Below are 20,617 nucleotides of genomic sequence, written 5' to 3' on the forward strand. Positions count from 1 at the left end.
TAGCTGGTGTTATTAGTGTTCATTGTTAATTATTCGATGAAGTGAAATATACTGTGTAAAGGAAAAGAGTTGTCCTCGTGCCGTGTGGTTGTACGATCTTGACAATTTAGAGAATCTTAGAGGGTTCACAACATTTGGCGACCACGCCAGGATAGGAGCAAGCATGGCAGAGCAACTACACAATTTTTGGATTTTACTGCAAGAGGAATGATGCTGGCAGGGGTATCCATTAGAGAAAATGGAGTCAGTTTGGCTGTGCCTTTACTCCTCGTTTCCCGGAGTTCTGGAGAGCGAAAATGAAACCAGGGAGTCGTAAAATATTTGTCACAACTCCCTCGTGGAATCGAGTAATCATCATCGCGGCGGATCACGCAGCTTGAAAGCCAACTTACTTGACCGACGGCGACATCAAGGTCAGCGGAGTGTGAACAAAGAAGCCGAGGCAAGGCTGAAACGAGCTGAACAACGACTCGAGAGAGATGACGACTCGTGTGCAGCAGATGACGACTCGCGGGGCAGCAGATGACGACAGCGACGCAGGTCAAAATGAGTCAAGCGAAAGCGACGCAAACTGAAATTTCTGCTCTTTCCTCCAACAGTTTCTCTTGTAAAGCCGCTGTACATAGGCCGATTCACCTTCGTCTAGTGATTTGCAGTCGATACAAACTGTTCTTGACCTGTTCTAAGCGTTTTCATATCCATCAAAATCCATCACGAAGTTTTTGTTAACGGAGGAAGTACAAACCACGCGAAAATTCAAATTTTTGCTCTTTTGACAGCGCTGAGAAACCTTCAAATAGTGACGAGAAGACCAGACATATCCCTTCGTGACAAGCTGCCACTTGTTCTTTTCAGCTCGAGCCTTTTTTGGGAGCTACTCTGGTACATCGTCCACACTGCTGCCAAGTCTCGACTCCCCAAAATGGATGGAAGTGACTAATATGGAGGGCGCTATCCTAGGTAAGTAACGCGATGGAATTTTCTCATCTTGACATGGTGTAACACGAACCTGAATTTCTCATTTGGACCCACTCGGACACCTCACCAAGTTGGGATATTTCGAAACTTTACCTATTTGTCTACCATTCTACTTCATCTCAACGTGTTAGCTACTGTAACACTTTGGAAAACTCATTCCGAAAATTTTGAAACTTATTTATTTGTATAGACTTGAACATAATGTTCAAGATCACTTGTTTTCAGGACTGAATGAGGCCAGGCCTGCTTGCTTTGTTGCTTTTTTAACCCCCAGAACCCGTGGACAGAAGAGGAAGAGCGACGACTTGGGTGTGGTTGCGAAGTCTGCCTGCCCAACGCCAATTGCAATTACACCCACACACATACACACACCCTCTTGTACTTGTACACCACACACGCACGCGCATGTGCGCATACATAAAACTATTCGTCTTTATCCTTTTGTGTTTGACATGATCACCTTTTGTACTACTCCCTGGTGAATATTTGCATAACATGAATGGCACAGGGATGACTTGTGGCATTGTACGCTGTACACGATTCCACGGTGCCATAAAAGTAACATTGGTTATAATCATGGGTTACACCATGGTACGGTACGGAGGGCCTGTTTTCAGCCAATCAGCGCTCATCTAGCCATGGTTATATTGGCCAGTATAAATCCGGCGCGGGATTTATACTGGCCAATATAAATCCCGGTGCACGGTACTTACGTTAGGGCACTGCCGCCGTACAAGTTCACTGTCTGAAAGGCAGTGAACTTGTACGGCAACAGACACCACATGCACGTGTACACTCCACACAGAACGGCACACTGACGAGGAACAGTACACAATGGAAAAGAAGAATGACCTGGAATTCGTCTACAGAGTATTCTATTATACTGAATCTGAGGATAAAGAACGTCGAATAACCACGAAGTATCCCAAATGGGTCAGCAATGTACATTGTACTTCAAAGAGTTGAAGATCATCAACAGACTGTCTCCTTCGTAACTAAGTTTATAATACAGAGTGTACTTCAACCCGATTGGAAAATGCTAGATTGGATTGAAATGTGATACACAACGGGTGTATGCAAATGCATCTACTTGCAAGTAGTAAGCAAAACTGATTACCGTATTATCTCTAATATAAGCACAGTCTCCAATAATAGCACGTCTCCAATAATAGAACACCTTGGGGCGGCATTCAAAAAATAAAGTGCTCAGTCTCCATTATAAGCACACTGTGTAAATTCACTATCTGTACCGGCGAAAAAAACCCTGAAATGTGTGTGTCATACATGAATTTGGCATGGCAACATGCCTCTGAAATGAGGTTGAAATAATAATGGAACAGTCTCCAATAAAGGAACGTCTCCATTAATAGCACGGGGCGGAGGTACATTGAAAAAATAAAGGACCGTGCTTATATTAGAGATAATACGGTATAAGATGCCGCATGATAAAATCAGCACTGTACTGCATAATTATAGTAACAATTACTCCCAAAGAGTCCAAGCTGTAATCTACATGTAACTAGTGACGGCAGTTTGATTCAACGACAAACTCCAGCACCCCAGCAATTCAGTTGATTTCCGCACCGCTCACGATACAAGATCATGAAGATGCTACAATATGCACTGGAACTGAAAGGAAATCGTATGCCAAACATCCACGGAGGAATCTCCTTCCGATGTTGCTCGACCATTCTTTCAATTGACAACTGATAACCATCAGAAGATGTTCATGTACTGCATGATGTACGAGATCTCCAAATAGGTTCGTTGTTCTGGAAATGCGTAGGGGTACCTGGCATAAGTAGGATATGACCCTCCTAGTCGGGTTATACCGTACCCTCATATAAATCCCTCCTGCTACCGCAGTCGGAATTTATATTCAGCCGGTATGACCCTCTGACTCGGGTTATATCCTCTACGTAATGATATTGTACGATTCTGATTGCGTACGCTCTTGGTGGCCATATTTCATCGTCACGCAGCTCCCCACAAAGTACAAATTGTAGTAAAAGCAATTACGTACTATTACGTATAGTAATATGCAGACACATACAACTAGTAGTCACACAAAGTATCTATAATAAGGACACGTACTAGTAGTACATAAGCAGGCTATCTTTATCCTTTTACGCTTGGTCTGATTACCTGCATACATGACTTACACGGCATGGTTACTTGCACCAGTAACAATGTACATAATTCCACACTGCCTTTATCATCAACACCAGTTCCTGTTAACGCGTAACATCTCAGGCTTTGTAGCAGGGAGTAGCACAATACCACTGTATCATTGTGCTACTCCTTGCTTGACACAGACATGCGTCATAGTGACATTTGCGAATAGCTAGTTGTCTCAGCAGTATAAAATTTATTTTATTTTGTGTTTCACTCAGACGACTATAGCATCTGGATTCGGAATAGTCTTACTATCTTGAGACGGGTCAGCAATACGGGTCAGCCATACCTGAAACATGTCGTTCATTGTGACTAAAACTTGCGTCAACATTATCTATTCCCCTAGAAACGACGTGAATAACTAAAAGTAATACAAATTAAATTAGGAAGAAAAATTCACTCTTACAAGCCGCCCACGTAAATACTGGACACACTGAAGGTACCCGTGCGAAGGCCAGCTGCTACTTGATATCCTTCGTAGGATTCATCCTCATCACTCAGCAAAGACTGATGGATTCCTTCCCTTCATCGTCAAAACAAACTTCAAAAAGTACTGCTCGAAAACTTCCTGACAGCATTCTGGCACTCTTGAAGTGGTTCTATGAAAATTTTTGAAAAATGCTACGAAATGCAACGATAAAGGTACGATAAAGGTACGCAAAGTACGACATTTCGTGACGTTTCAGGGGACACAGCGCTCCACAGAAAAGTGACCTGAGGCAAAGCTCGCCCGCCTGGATGTGTGCCCGTGTCATCTCCCGGTATTGTACTACTCCCTGATTCAGCATCACTTGAAGGAGCTACGGGCGTTGTCTGCACCCAAAGAGCGAGATCATATTGATCTCTTGCTCACGAGTTTCTACGTTGACGATTTGGTCTCAAATGCCTCGGAAGCCAAGGAGATGCAAGAGTTCAGCGTGCGTGTGCTTACGGATGCTGGCATGGAGTTACGCAAGTGGCAAGGCAACGAAATCCCGTGCGATCCAGAGGCCGTCTGTTTGGACCCAGCGATCCCTCCTCAAGTGTGTTGCGTCAGTGTTTGATCCGCTAGGTCTAGCAGCACCGGCAGTTGTGCCGGGAAAGATACTGCTACAGCAAGCCTGGAAAGTCGGAGGCGACTGGGATGATAAGTTGCCTGATGGCATCGCAGCCGCATGCGCGCAATGGTGGGGAGAGTTGGCCGAAGTGGTGAGCATTGACATACCACGTTGGATTTGCTGCAATCTTGACACGCCGATTGCGCTTCATGCCTTCGCCGATGCCAGTGAGAAAGCGTTTGGATGTTGTTTGTATGCAGTCGTCAATGGACAGTCGCACTTGGTATTTGCCAAGGCCAAAGTGGCACCCGTGTCTCCACCCACATTGGCCCGCCTTGAGTTACAAGCAGTATGTCTAGCGGCTCGCTACGCTGAGTTTGTGGTGAAGGAGATGCGTGTGACCGTCACGCAAGTCTATGGCTGAACTGACAGTCTCACTACCGTTCATTGGATCAGTAATCCATCGTACAAATGGAAAACATTTGTGGCTAACCGCGTCAGTCAAGTCCAAGAGATATCGAAGAAGGTCGGCATTGTGTGGAACCATTGCCCAGGCCTTCACAACCCAGCAGATTTACCGTCGCGTGGGAGTAGTGCACAGCAGATCCGTAGTCCGTTCTGGAGGGGCGGACCAACCTGGATCACGGAGCCCAATGACTGGCCCACCGCATCCTCAACCGCAGCTACAGATGAGTCCAGTGTAGAAGTACGAGTGTCAGCCACCACCTGTAGTCGACAATCTGATAAGGAATGGTGGCTCCGATTCAGTAAACGGTCGAGGGCACAGGGCATGGTGACTCGGATGTTGCAGTGGAAGCACACTGAGCGTCGTGCTGAACTCTATTTTGCAGCAGACAACGTATTGTACCGTATCGTTCAAGCCGCATGTTTCGCTGAGGATCTTGAGCTGATCAAGCAAGGTCAACCAGTGAAGCCTTGGTCGAAGGTGTATCAGCTTGCACCGTTTCTGGGTGAGCATGGAGTGCTCAGAGCCGAGGGACGACTTCAGCACAGCGAGTTGGCGTATGGAGCCAAGCACCCAGTCCTGTTAGGCAAACATCATCTGACCGAGTTGCTGCTGGAGAAAATGCATGTTGAAAGGATGCACCAAGGTGTAGAAGGAGTCTTGTCGTTCATCCGTCAGAAATTCTAGATTATCGGTGGTCGACGAGCGCTACGCAACATTACTCAGCGATGTGTTACATGCCGCCGCTACAAGGCTAAGGCTGCCTCAGAAGTCTCCCCGCCACTGCCAGAAGACCGAGTTGTTCACGAGAGGCCGTTCGCAACTACCGGCATCGACTATTCTGGTCCGTTGTACGTGCGCCGTGGTGAGTCATCTCCGAAGGTATGGATAGCATTGTTTGTGTGTGCCACCACCAGAGCAGTTCACTTGGAGGTGGTCGATAGTTTAAGTACTGAGTCATTCTTGATAGCATTTCGGAAGTTTGTCGCGAGACGTAGTTTGCCGTCTCGGATCAGGTCGGACAACGCTACAACGTTCAAGGCGGCATCTGACAAACTGAATGTGCCATGGATGTTCAATCCTCCAGCTGCACCATGGCATGGAGGCTTCTATGAGCGAATGGTTGGTACAGTGAAGAGCGCCTTGAAAAAGGTAATGGGAACAGCGTTTCTGAAGGTCCAGGAGCTGGAGACCCTCTTGTATGAGGTTGAAGCAGTGGTGAATAGTCGTCCGCTAACTTATTTCTCTGATAGCCTGGATGAGCCACCAGTAACCCCTGCAATGATGATGGGTAACATCTGGATGTCGTCAGAGAAGCCAGCAGGTACCCTGGACGCTGCGCAGATGTCATCGAGATTGCGTTACCTCAGTCGGACACTGGAGCATGTCAAGAATCGTTGGGAGGTGGAGTACCTAAGTCAGCTGAACAAGCACCAACAGACCATGTCGCGCCCTTTAGCTGTGGGTGATGTTGTCTTTGTTCTCGATGATACCAAGCGCAAACAGTTCTGGCGTTTGGGACGGATCATCGAGTTATTCCCTGGTCGAGATGGTAAGCGTCGTGTTGCCAAGGTTAAGTTGAGTACCAGTACCCTGTTGAGGCCGATCCAAAGGTTAGTGCCATTAGAAATATCGTCACAGGACGTGGCTCCTGGGCTTGCCAATACCGCTCAACCTGCTATCGTCCCTCAGCAGCCAGCGTATGAACCGTCAGCACCGTTACCACCACCACTGCAGCAGGAGATGACGCGTTCTGGGCGCACAGTCAGAGCCCCGGATCGTTTTTGACTTGTGTGCATTGTTGTACGGCGGTGAGAAGCCCTTTGGTGGGGAGAATGTTGCAAACCACCAGTTCTCAATTGGGAAAGGCCTTCGCGCTTATGGCATTGTATTCGTTGCAATGTTGTATTTCGACTCCGCCGTATCGCTGATGTTGCTGCATGGCACACGCTATATGCGCTGTGTGCGTTTTTGCTGTATACGCTTGTATGTCCAGTTTTATATGCGTATGTTAACTATGTTTTGCATGTACGCTGTTTTTGCATGCTATAAATAGCTGGTGTTATTAGTGTTCATTGTTAATTATTCGATGAAGTGAAATATACTGTGTAAAGGAAAAGAGTTGTCCTCGTGCCGTGTGGTCGTACGATCCTGACAATTTAGAGAATCTTAGAGGGTTCACAACAACCGTCTTGATGACGGCAAAAAAAGCATAGGGATGTTATAAATTTTTCAATTCTCCTTTTTTTTCAGGCATATCCTGGGATTCGAACCCGCACTATCGCCCTACATGCATTCCCCCATACACTTCGCATTCATACTCATTCTTCCAAGTTGCTTCACGTTATGATCTTGCGTTTGAAAGCCCTATTTGAATATTGCGGCCAGCTGTATGTGGCCAGCTGTGTTTGATTGTACGGTACGGGACAGATACGGGATAACGCCAGGCGTGACGCAAACAAACAAACAAACACACAAATACCAAATTAAAGCTGTGTGGACCCTGGCTAGCGCCAGACGTTACTGAAGTAACGTATTCTGCATAGCTACGGGAATTAAAGCTGTGTGGACCCTGGCTAGCGCCAGACGTTACTGAAGTATCGTCTTCTGTTTAGGTACGGGAATAAACAGAACTGGCTGAAGCATCATTTCACGAACGTTACATTGAGATGGCATGAAGAGATTCTAGAGAAAGTGGCCACGGACAAAATTCTTCGTGACATGATGCTTCAGCTGGTACCGTAAAAATCCGTAAATAGGTTCGTATTTACTTTCGAATTTAGTGACCCCACCCGTACTAACTTTCAGTCGGGTACTGACTTTCGGGCACGAACTAACTTTCGGTAGGGGTGAAACGAATATACCGAGCATTCGAATATTCGCAGGTGGTCCTTAGTTAGAGGTTTGCACCACGCAACCATGATGCTGTATAATTATGAATGTGACGCTGTCCGTGCGTGGCGAAGTGGCCTGTAGTAGCAGGCTGGTCGCTAGCCAGGATGGTCTTTAGTTACAGGTTTTACTGTAGGTCTGAAAGTACAAGAACATGTAACAACACCAGTATGATAACACAAGCCATGATACGATATTAAATTAAAATATGCTTTGGCAAAATGTCATCGAGGCAGGGAAGCACTAAACCTTACGTTGGCACAACCCGCTGTCAGCTCTATAGTAGGGCAAAGTACATTCACACGACTCGTCCTGGGAGCAGTGTTCATTCTGGCCACAACTAGATGCGCATCCAGTATATCCTGCAACAGGAGAGCAGAGAGAGAGAGAGAGTGCAGCAGAGTTTAGTTCGACCCGCGCCTTAAAGTGCCGCGAGAGCGCCCCGTTTTGTGGTGTCCCACCTATAGCGGTTGAATGCAGATGATTTAATGGCGGATTTTTTAATGGGGGCTAAATGAATTCTCGACTGGGTGCAAAACATGCAAGGTGAGTAGCTAGTGCCAGGGGAAGGGGGTGCAGTGATGTGCAACGAGTCCGTGACTTCACCACATATTGATGATGCAATTGCATATCCTCTATTGTTCAAAGAACACATACCTTGCGCACGCACGCGCACGCATGCACACACACACGCGCACCCGGTGTGACCTTAAAACACTAGGGTTCTCACATCGCACAAAACACAGTTAGTTGAGCTCAGCCATACCGCTTTCCATCCCCTGAATGTAAAACCAAGGTGGGGCACTCTAGCCAGACGGTACACTGTCGTCGACGTACCTTATAATGTGTTTGAACGACACTGGTCCCATATAATCCGGCAACATTTGTGCTGGATTAGCGAGTGTGCAGGATAAACAAATCTGATTTACTGCTGCAATTTGCACGAAGAAGCCATTTTTGGGCTAATTCATTTTGGTATTGGTGAAACGAGTGCCAAAATTGGGGACTCGAGTACTCCTGGAAAAAAGGAGCGAGTATTTGAGCAAGTACTAGTATTTTACTGACAACGAAAAAACAATGCACTGCACGCACTCTCGCCACACCCAACGTCGTACACCCGATACACATGTAGTCTTGCATGCAGCATGGTGCAGGAAATAGTCTGATCTACTGTCTTTTGCTGGTATGTAGGGACAAGCAATAATTCTGCGCTTGTATGGACCATCAGTACCAGTCAGAGTAACAGAAATGCTTGATGTACATGCATATATCATCATCACAAGCCCATAGCCCTAAGGCCGTCGGGGCGTCACAAGCGAGCGCCATAAAAATAGATCGAGTGCAGCAGGGAGCAGGGACTGCACGTCAAGTACAGTCCATGAAATAATATTGTCAAGCCGTGACATTCTGGGCCTGCCTCGGCCACGAGCTCCAGCAACACAACCCTGAAGAACAGTCAATGACAAGCAGCCGGAACGAACAATATGACCAAAAACATGCAATTTCCTATTACGAACAGAAACAATAAGTGGGACTTGTTTGTGAATACTATTTATTTCCTCTCTACCAGACACCTTTGTGCGGTGATCAATAGCTTCTCATTTCGAAAGCCTCGATCTTTTTCACAATTTCAGCAGTTAAGGTCCAAGACTGGCAAGCATAAAGGAATATGGATAAAACAATAGCATCGAGTAGACGTAATTTCGAGCTGATAATGATGTTTCTATAATCCAGATTGTTACTAGCATACAATACACTGTATATAGGATACTTTTAAGAGAGCATGTCTGAGAAAACCAGAACATATGGGCAAGTCGATCTCTCAGATTTCGCTCAAATTTTGCAGGTAGGTTTGCTTTGGGGTGTAGATCGACATTCCAAAGCCCGTGCAAAATCTTTTGAAGGGAACCATGAAATTGGCATACCCCTCAATATTGGCCCAATATTGGCACGATTTATGGGTCTACAAACGAGCCACGGCACAGCGTACAAGAACAAGCTACGAACAAAACTCCATCAAGCCAACATTACCTCACCTTAGAAGAGTTCTTGGGGCAGCACCACTTAGCCACGCAAGCATCCCAGAAGACGAGGGCAATCATCCCTTGACGCCACAAATGATCGTCTTGAAAATAGCCAAATTGCAAGCGCTGATAAAACAGCGAGCTACGTCCTCAATTAGTAAAAACTATACACCGGCAGATAGTAGAACACCTCTCAGTCTAGCACTGAGGACATGTCCCCCATCATCCTTTTTGGGTTTTCTTGAAATAAACAATTTTGAATTTTTCCACACGACCATTCTGAAATACGTCCAAACTCATACCTGCGCAAAAAAGCTCGCCCCTCCGCGACGTCTAGTCAGCAATTTCTACTCCAACACCACTCCCAACGCTGCAGAACAAAGTGTATTGTTGACTCTGACAAGGAAAAGCAGCGGGGATCACTTGTCACTCCAAACGACAAGCTTCTCCTTGCGCCACCGACATTTTTCGTTGCAACAGTTGATGCAAAAGTGACTGAATTTTTGCGTGTAGTTTTTGGATTTTACTGCAAGAGGAATGATGAAATCACGTGCCTCGTGACACAAGAATGCCAGGTCTCGTAGATCGCGGTTCAGCAGTTGTTCCGAGTCACCTTGATCAAGCGCTCCTGCACTTACATGGATCACCCGTTGATCTGGATCGGATCAAGTGCATTCTTGATGTCCAGCTCAAGAGCACGCATGTAGTGTTGCAGGCCTTCCAGCTGGGACTTTCCCTCAACATGCAGCACAGAGACTATAGGGCGAGTAGGGTCAAATCACGTTCTTCATGACGTAAGAAATCTTCCATGTGGGCGCGCCACATACTTCATGCAACCAGTACAGTGTTGGCCGCGCGCTGGTCAACTCCAAGCGACCTTGATGGCATGGACCATGCTCATTCCTTGCTGTTGCAGATCTACGTGGATCATCAGCATGTAAACCAGCCGTAGTTTCTGTTGAACCATGTTCGGGATGAGCGAGGTTAGTGTGAAAAAATGCATCCCTGTTCTTACTGCAAGAGGAAATATCTCAAAGAATTCTTGCCAATGCAATACTGCTAGCATTATAACGATAGTTTCTGCATGTTCTGAGCAGAGCATATAAGAAATATAATGCATCTTACCTCCTCCCTCATGCCATGGTCCGTTTCGAATAGCGCCTCAGGAACGATCGTGATCGTTTGCATTGTGTCGTGCACCAGAAAGCATTATTCTACGTCACGATCCACGTGATTTCTTTATTCCTCTTGCAGTAAAATCCAAAAACTACACGCAAAAATTCAGTCACTTTTGCATCAACTGTTGCAACGAAAAATGTTGGTGGCGCAAGGAGAAGCTTGTCGTTTGGAGTGACAAGTGATCCCCGCTGCTTTTCCTTGTCAGAGTCAACAATACACTTTGTTCTGCAGCGTTGGGAGTCGTGTTGGAGTAGAAATTGCTGACTAGACGTCGCGGAGGGGCGAGCTTTCCTGCGCAGGTATGAGTTTGGACGTATTTCAGAATGGTCGAGTGGAAAAATTCAAAATTGTTTATTTCAAGACAGCCCCAAAAGGATGATGGGGGACATGTCCTCAGTGCTAGAAGAGGTGTTCTACTATCTGCCGGTGTATAGTGTTTGCTAATTGAGGACGTAGCTCGCTGTTTTATCAGCGCTTGTAATTTGGCTATTTTCAAGACGATCATTTGTGGCGTCAAGGGATGATTGCCCTCGTCTTCTGGGATGCTGGCGTGGCTAAGTAGTGCTGCCCCAAGAACTCTTCTAAGGTGAGGTAATGATGGCTTGATGGAGTTTTGTTCGTAGCTTGTTCTTGCACGCTGTGCCGTGGCTCTTTTGTAGACCCATAAATCGTGCCAATATTGGGCCAATATTGAGGGGTATACCAATTTCATGGTTCCCTTCAAAAGATTTTGTGCGGGCTTTGGAATGTCGATCTACACCCCAAAGCAAACCTACCTGCAAAATTTGAGCGAAATCTGAGAGATCGACTTGCACATATGTTCTGGTTTTCTCAGACATGCTCTCTTAAGTATTTTGCGAAACGAGTACTGGCTCGTTTCAAATTTGCGAGCGAGCGCTCGAGTTATCGATATACTCGTTTCGCCCCTAATTATTGGCTACTGAAAATTGTGGTGATTAGAGGGTGGGGGTGCTGGTTTGTAAAGTGATGCATGAAAGAGGGACGACTGTACTGGTACAGTTCTACCGCTGTGCAGGCAAGCGTGGACCGTTTATGGCTGTGATCAGCTTGTTGCAATGCAAATGTCCCGGGCGATAGCATTCAGGGCAAGGATGTTCATACTACTCTGTACTTCGGACGTCATTATGTATTGACTTGACACGTACGGTATGCAGCACGTCTGTGTACTCCTGTCAAGTCTCGCTTTGTTCCAAAGGATGACAGGAACTACTTGCAATAGTGGAGTGTTTCTGGTGAACTGTTTCGCTGCTGAAATCTTCAAGTGTTGTGTGATCTTGTAGGGTCAAGTGCAAACATCTAATACCACTGTTGTACTTCAAAGAAGTATTTGTTGTATGCGATGTTGTGTGATCCGGGAAACATGAACTTTTCCTAACACATTGCTACCAAACATTTGCCTGCTCATAGAATGAGCCTAGCCATCCGTTTTCCACATAAATATACGGATAGGCGAGGGAACAGGATAATCGAACACACATGCTGTATGTATGCATGCATGCTATATGCTGTAAATTGGTAACCAACGATTTTCTTCCTGATGGCGAGGGGTCCGGATAAAAGAGGACCGGATAAGCGAGGTCTGACTGCTGTGCTACAGCACTGCTGAATGAAATCCAGCCGTGGCACTCAGGTACGCGCCGGGGCGTTGCCCAGCCCTACAGTCCATTTCAAAACTATACGCGACCTAGGCAAAAACCGTTATGCCAGCATCTATACCACATAAAATCTGTGATCACTTTGTGCATACATTTCTCCAAATTAGGCGTCTGTTATCCAATCGTTTAGAAACTATAGGAGAGTAATTGTGGAGCGGTCCTGAGCAATATTCCGAAAACTATTCTCAAAAAGGTCCAGCCAAATATTTCAAAAACCCTACGCGTCTATAGTTTTGAAATGGACTGTAGACCTGCCAGCACTGGGCTGCAGAAGAAGGCGCACATTTGAGTGACATGACTGGATTTCATTGAGCAGCACTGGATGACTGCCATTTGCTGGTGCCTTGACCGGACTGTTGGCTCTGCAGGAGCTATACGCCTGAGCTCTATTCGAACATGGTTAAATCACCTGCCAGCACACATGTAGCATATAACACATAGCACTGGAGCATAGCACGCCATACTTACTTGCACAGGCAACATTATGCAAATCTTCGCGGGACGCAGTACCTTGGTCAAGGAATACCCGTCTCAGCCCGAATGGCTCGGCAAACATCCTGAACCACACAAAGTCACTGATTATCGAATTCATGGCTGCCTGGACAATCAGATTTTTTTCCTCCGTTCTACTTGGTATCGCTAACCCTAGCTGAGAACATAATGAAGCGGCCCTGGAAAAACTCATTGCCGGATAATTGACTGGATCAAGTATGAGAAGATTGCCTCCGTACTCTCCTGCAGAGCGACAGTACACAAACAGTAGAATGTGCACATCGTTGGTAAAGCCATGACATCGCTGGTAAAGCCATGAGTAAACTTGAAGATGGGTGATGCTTGGGTTGAAGGGTGATGCTTGGGTTAAAGCGCACCACACGTTGACTTGGACAAGTATCAGGTGAAATGTACATCAGATCTGCTCTCGGGATCAACGACGCAACAGTCCATTCACCTGAGCCAGTCTCGTTGGCTCTTGAAAGTCCAATTTTGACAGAATTGAGGCACAAAAATCCGGGTTTTGAATCCGCTTCTCCACACATTTTGCCATTAAGTACCTGTCCAAATTTTGGTAAAACCAGGCTGATGTTCTAATTCCCTGTTTCCTTTGACTTTTCTGGTATCAGATTCGGTTAGGGATAATTGCACGTTCCACGCAATGCAGGATGAACTGTTGTTTTCATGATAGCTATAAGTGCACGCACTGTGAAGCGATTAACTTTTGCGGTGCGCAAAGTTTGCGTTTTCATGAATTGGGCTGGTTCACGATGAGAAACTTTGGCGATTTTATCTCTTCATTTGGATCTGTTACAGCCTACAATCAATGTACAGAGCAGTTTGCGGCGATTTATATTCACCAATGTGTGATGGTCGCGAAAATAGTGAAATTTTATCTCTAGCGAAAGCTTCTCACTTGACAGTACCGTAAAGTCTTGTATAACAGCCGCGGCTTCTATGACTTTCTTGGTGAAATGTTGCAGGCTTCTATATGAGACAGGCTTCTATACAAGACAGGTATCTCTATGTATGTCAACACTAAAACCAGGCTTATGTGTGATTTGATGGGCCCAAAATTGCGGCTTCTATTCGAGGGCGGCTTTTATACAAGACTTTACGGTATATGTGGTGTAACTGGAGTCCCACTAAAATAATAGGGTACCACTTCCCTATGAATGGACTGTAGCCAAAGCTCTCCACGGGCGCCAGACTTCATTTCTAGAGCAAGTAGATAGGATGTTATGATATGGAGAAGCACATTGGGAATGTACTAAAAATATACAAACTCTACAGGATTCTATCTACGGCGTGCTAGTGTGTAAGAACAAGACCGCAAGAGTGAGCAATGGAGCGAGTACCAACATTTGTTGCTACAGCTGTACCCTTGTTAGTACGACATTGGTTTCAAGACAAAACTCACTAGCAGACAATGGTCAAAATCCACTGACACCTGAAACACGTACATTCACGTCCGGGCAGTAGATAGTACTCGTTATAAGATAAACAATCTGAAACCCTCGTTGTTGTCCACTAACGAGGGTAGTTATTTTTTTCCTATTTTCGCACACAATATTTTTTGGCTACCGTTCTGCTTTCGTTTCGAGTGAATTTTTCAAGTACAATTAGTAGTAGAATGAAGCTGAAGACACCACTGCAGCTGTACTTGTGGTTGATTAATATGGTGATTTCCTGATAAGTCCAGCGAGGACGAAATGTCGTTGCTGTTTCATCTTCTATGTGCCATGCGCTACTTGATGTACCAGCCTGCTATGTCGGATACCACCAACCATGCATCGACTAGGCGCCAGGCGCGAACTGATGGTGGTGGTGGTGAGAAGGAGAGCTCTGTGCCAGAACTTTGCAGCCTAGAGAGTGTGTGTGGGCAGGCGTGTGTTTACTGCCATATTGCCAGGTGTGTCTTTACCACCATATTTATCAACCACAACTAGTAGTAGTATAAAATATACTTTTTTCGTGCAAATTTTCGCATTTTTAATGTTTTGGTATTTTGGTAAAAAAAAACGGGTAGACCTGTTCATTGTTTTCCACACATCCTCATACAACAGTGGGTTACAGTGTCTGCTCTAGGATTTCAAACCAATCGGGTACACGTGTAGATCTACCTGGCACAACTCTTGCAACCGAGTCAGTACTGGGTACAAGACTCAAGTGCGGCTATTGTACATCAGGGAGCATTAGAACGCCCTGACTGGGTCCCAACCGGGTCACAATTGACCCCCGGTGTTCTTTTCCCATGCGGTCCCAACCCCAACTGGGTCGCCGAAACGGCTGACCCGGCTCTGGAGTAGGCGCTGGTTTAAAGGACCGTAGCGATGAAGCCAGTCATGGCAGATAAAGGTTAGAGTGAAGCCACCACGCCCAGACAATATGTTTTAAAAGCAGGAAGGCTTGGAAATCGCTACAATTTCCCCTGGTAATTAAAGTACGAATGAAGCCGCTATGCCCGGAAAACTCGGCTTCCCAGCAGAGTCTCACTCAGACTGTGAAATTATTTATTACACCCGGACAATACGTTAATTCAGCAGGTAGGTTTGGGAATCACTACAATTTCCCCTGGTATTTACACTCAAACATCTCTTATCTGGACTACTCAGATGTTGGCAAGTCTCTGCACCTGCCACCTTCAACTTGAGTTGCTATGACAAAAAGTGCATTGTTCTCGAATTTTTCCTCAATGGCGTGCATGCACATGCTCCTGTTTAAAACTCTTGTCCTTGCCAACCTCTGCAGTTCACACGTTCAGAATCGATGGATTCTTTTTTAAATCTTGGACAAGTGCAATACATGCCAAATAACTTCAAAGCTTGTAGTAGTAGTATGATGCGCGGCAGGTGGGATTGTCCTGACGTGCAGGCAAATCTGACATACGGGCAGTGCCCAGTTCCAAGGTGCCCGGATAAGAGGTGTCCAAGGATACTACAGTCCATTCATCGGAAACTGTCCCGCTGGCTTTTGAAAGTCGGATTTGGGTCGAATTGAGGATCAAAAACCCACTTTAAATCTAAAAAATGGGTTTGGGATCTGCCTCTCCATACATTTTGCCATGGCATACCTGTCCTAATTTGTAAAACCTGGCTGAATTTCTATTTCCCTGTTCTTGGACTTTTCTGGCCTAAAATGCGGCAAGGAGTAATTGCACAGGTCACACAATGCAGGATGTACTGTTGTTTTCACGATATCTACAACTACGTGAGAGAGACACCAAAAAGTTAGGGTGCCAGTTTCCAATGAATGGACTGTAGCTACTTACTGGCGCAAGCTGATTGGAATGGTTGGTAGCTAGGACTACAGCACGCGAAGGAGCCGGGAGTGTTGACGCATGACGTTGATGTCAGGCTGCAGTGGCCGCTCGTGGGCCCAGCGCATTCATCAATATCTGCAGTATAAGCATAGTTGAACCACAACTGGTGTGTTGTTACCTTCTCACCCAGGCAACCGCCGTACAGCAACGCAAACTCTTGATTGTGCGTCTCCTTCCATATCATTTCTTATATAGACAATAAACGACGAGGGTGCAGGAGGAGAAAGGAAATGCAAGACCCAAACAAAAAGGTGAAGGGAGAAGACATGAAGAAACTTCAAAGAACAAGCAGTGATAAAGTGACGCCAAATCAGGATGACCATTCAGCGACCAATGCATACAGAGTACATGACTTAGACCAAGACAACCAGACCACGGACGAATCACACATGACTCTCACTCCCAGACCAAAACTAGCACTGCGCATGCACGCATGCCTGTCACGCTCTCCAGGCCAGGATGTCAGTTGCCCCTGCTACAGTTCCGGTCTTCGGGTCGCTGCGCTTGGCTTTTGGCAACACAGACAGTGAATGGCCAGATTCCCACTTCCCAAAAAAGTCGAATACACCACGATTCAAAGCGCTAATCGCGATCATTTTTCTTTGGTGCCTCCTTTGATCTTGCCATCAAGATCTCCCGAGCAAAAGTAAGTTAGGCGGTGTTTACATGAGGCGTTTCAACCCGGGTTGAGTTCGACCCGGGTCAGATTTGAACCCGCCATGTGCATAAATTGAATGGCGCGTTTACATGACGCAATTGCGCTTGACCCGGGTTGAAATTTCGCCCCGGGTTGATTTCAACCCTCCCCCCAAGGAAATCAACCCGGGTCAAGAAAATCGTACAAACGTACTTCTGTGCGTATCTCGCGCCAGGTTTGAACTTCAACTGTCTTCAACTGTCTTCATGTAAACGCTCACCTCTTTTGTCTATCGTACAGACTTTCAACCCGGGCTGAACTCGACCTGGGTTGAAATTTCTCATGTAAACACAGCCTTAGATATCGTGATTGGACTGGGTTTTACCTGTCAAAAAGTGCGGGGGGGGGGGGGGATAAGCGACAATTGCGATGAGCCGGACCAAGTAAATGCAACCATCTGTAACAATTCTCACCCCAGTCCCAGCGAATATTTCCTGCGCTGCGTGCTCGAGAGATGGCTTCACCAGAAGAACTGTTTTTTTCCCGGATTGGGGTGGTACCCATAGTCGGGTCCCAGCTGCAATGACTTAGACCAGACCAGTAAAGGGATGTGGCTTGAAGGGTGCCAGCAGCGGAATCATCATCAGCGTACCACAGCCGGGTGGTGCTTGGACATTCGTGTGAAAGTTTGTTTATAAGAGGCATAACAGCAACAGTGTAAATGGCCATCGCAAAGGGGTCGCACTGGCAGATCCCCTCATGGGAAAGAAATTCGCCCCCACCCGCTACGAAGAGGCGGCACGGCATCTATCAGCAGCACGGCTTCGGTTTCAGGAAGACTTTCAATAACCTTCATTATAGCTCGCCCTTTAATCTCCTCCCCAACAGCTTTGGGTCTAACCCCTGGGTTTTTATCAATGGGGATCAGGCGGGCGGCAGTGAATGCCTCCATGAAACTCGGCTCGATATTCGCAGTACACAATACGTGTGCCGAATCCGCCAATGCAATGCAATGTCGGTAGGTTGCTGGGCCGAAGCACGTTAGCATCCTGGTCCAGGCCTCCAAGTCTAATCCGGACAGACCAGCGTCGCCTTCATGGACCTGCTAACAAACTTGATGAGGCTTGGTGTGATGCGCTCGAAGAGTATTGGGTTCACCCGCTGTGAGTCGGCTGGCACCACCAATGAGCCAGAAACCGCCAGTGAAGATGACAGGTGCTTGTCATACAGTACCTCACGCACAGTCTTGTCACCACCAGCCGAGTCCTCCATCCCGAGCACTGAGCCAGGTGAGTCATCACCCACGATCCGCGCTGCAGAGTTAATCTTCCCTGTGAATACTTGTCGACTGAAGGTTGTATCATTCACTGTATCAGGCAGTTTCTGGCGACGGTTTCCAGTGGGTAGGTGTGCTTGAATACATCTTGCTTCAGCCAGGAAGTCCTCAAACCTGCCACATGACCACGATTTCAAACTTCGCGCGATTTGGGTTGCATTCTCAGCAGCTCGGGACTCCGGGTGAGGTCGCTGTAATAGTGTAAAATCAACACTACTCCCAACCCCACCTGCACATGTGCACACACACATATGACTTGTGTGACTTTTAAAAGAGAGCATGTCTGAGAAAACCAGAACATATGTGCAAGTAGGTCTCTCAGATTTCGCTCAAATTTTGCAGGTAGGTTTGCTTTGGGGTGTAGATCGACATTCCAAAGCCCGCGCAAAACCTTTTGAAGGGAACCATGAAATTGGCATACCCCTCAATATTGGCCCAATATTGGCACGATTTATGAGTCTACAAACGAGCCACGGCACAGCGTACAAAAACAAGCTACGAACAAAACTCCATCAAGCCAACATTACCTCACCTTAGAAGACTTCTTGGGGCAGCACCACTTAGCCACGCCAGCATCCCAGATGACGAGGGCAATCATCCCTTGACGCCACAAATGATCGTCTTGAAAATAGCCCAATTGCAAGCGCTGATAAAACAGCGAGCTACGTCCTCAATTAGCAAGCACTATACAGCGGCAGGAGATTGGAGCGGACGACTTCACTGGTCCGAGTTCGAGGATCTCGAAATTCTCTATACGCCGTGAGGCATATGGTCAGAACAGTTTTGTTAAGACAAGCCGACGCGAAGTCGGGGTGATGTGTAACGCATGTCAAAGGGCTGCCAATGCTAACAGCTGCAGCGCTCTCTCGACAGTGAAGGTAATCGACTGCCCTCTACATCACCCCACATTTTTGGCAGAAACACCAATTTTTATTTGTCGGTAGGTTGCTGGGCCGAAGCACGTTAGCATCCTGGTCCAGGCCTCCAAGTCTAATCCGGACAGACCAGCGTCGCCTTCATGGACCTGCTAACAAACTTGATGAGGCTTGGTGTGATGCGCTCGAAGAGTATTGGGTTCACCCGCTGTGAGTCGGCTGGCACCACCAATGAGCCAGAAACCGCCAGTGAAGATGACAGGTGCTTGTCATACAGTACCTCACGCACAGTCTTGTCACCACCAGCCGAGTCCTCCATCCCGAGCACTGAGCCAGGTGAGTCATCACCCACGATCCGCGCTGCAGAGTTAATCTTCCCTGTGAATACTTGTCGACTGAAGGTTGTATCATTCACTGTATCAGGCAGTTTCTGGCGACGGTTTCCAGTGGGTAGGTGTGCTTGAATACATCTTGCTTCAGCCAGGAAGTCCTCAAACCTGCCACATGACCACGATTTCAAACTTCGCGCGATTTGGGTTGCATTCTCAGCAGCTCGGGACTCCGGGTGAGGTCGCTGTAATAGTGTAAAATCAACACTACTCCCAACCCCACCTGCACATGTGCACACACACATATGACTTGTGTGACTTTTAAAAGAGAGCATGTCTGAGAAAACCAGAACATATGTGCAAGTAGGTCTCTCAGATTTCGCTCAAATTTTGCAGGTAGGTTTGCTTTGGGGTGTAGATCGACATTCCAAAGCCCGCGCAAAACCTTTTGAAGGGAACCATGAAATTGGCATACCCCTCAATATTGGCCCAATATTGGCACGATTTATGAGTCTACAAACGAGCCACGGCACAGCGTACAAAAACAAGCTACGAACAAAACTCCATCAAGCCAACATTACCTCACCTTAGAAGACTTCTTGGGGCAGCACCACTTAGCCACGCCAGCATCCCAGATGACGAGGGCAATCATCCCTTGACGCCACAAATGATCGTCTTGAAAATAGCCCAATTGCAAGCGCTGATAAAACAGCGAGCTACGTCCTCAATTAGCAAGCACTATACAGCGGCAGGAGATTGGAGCGGACGACTTCACTGGTCCGAGTTCGAGGATCTCGAAATTCTCTATACGCCGTGAGGCATATGGTCAGAACAGTTTTGTTAAGACAAGCCGACGCGAAGTCGGGGTGATGTGTAACGCATGTCAAAGGGCTGCCAATGCTAACAGCTGCAGCGCTCTCTCGACAGTGAAGGTAATCGACTGCCCTCTACATCACCCCACATTTTTGGCAGAAACACCAATTTTTATTTGTCGGTAGGTTGCTGGGCCGAAGCACGTTAGCATCCTGGTCCAGGCCTCCAAGTCTAATCCGGACAGACCAGCGTCGCCTTCATGGACCTGCTAACAAACTTGATGAGGCTTGGTGTGATGCGCTCGAAGAGTATTGGGTTCACCCGCTGTGAGTCGGCTGGCACCACCAATGAGCCAGAAACCGCCAGTGAAGATGACAGGTGCTTGT

This window comes from Sycon ciliatum, chromosome 11 (genome assembly GCF_964019385.1).
Source record: "Sycon ciliatum chromosome 11, ocSycCili1.1, whole genome shotgun sequence".
NCBI classification, from domain to species: domain Eukaryota; kingdom Metazoa; phylum Porifera; class Calcarea; order Leucosolenida; family Sycettidae; genus Sycon; species Sycon ciliatum.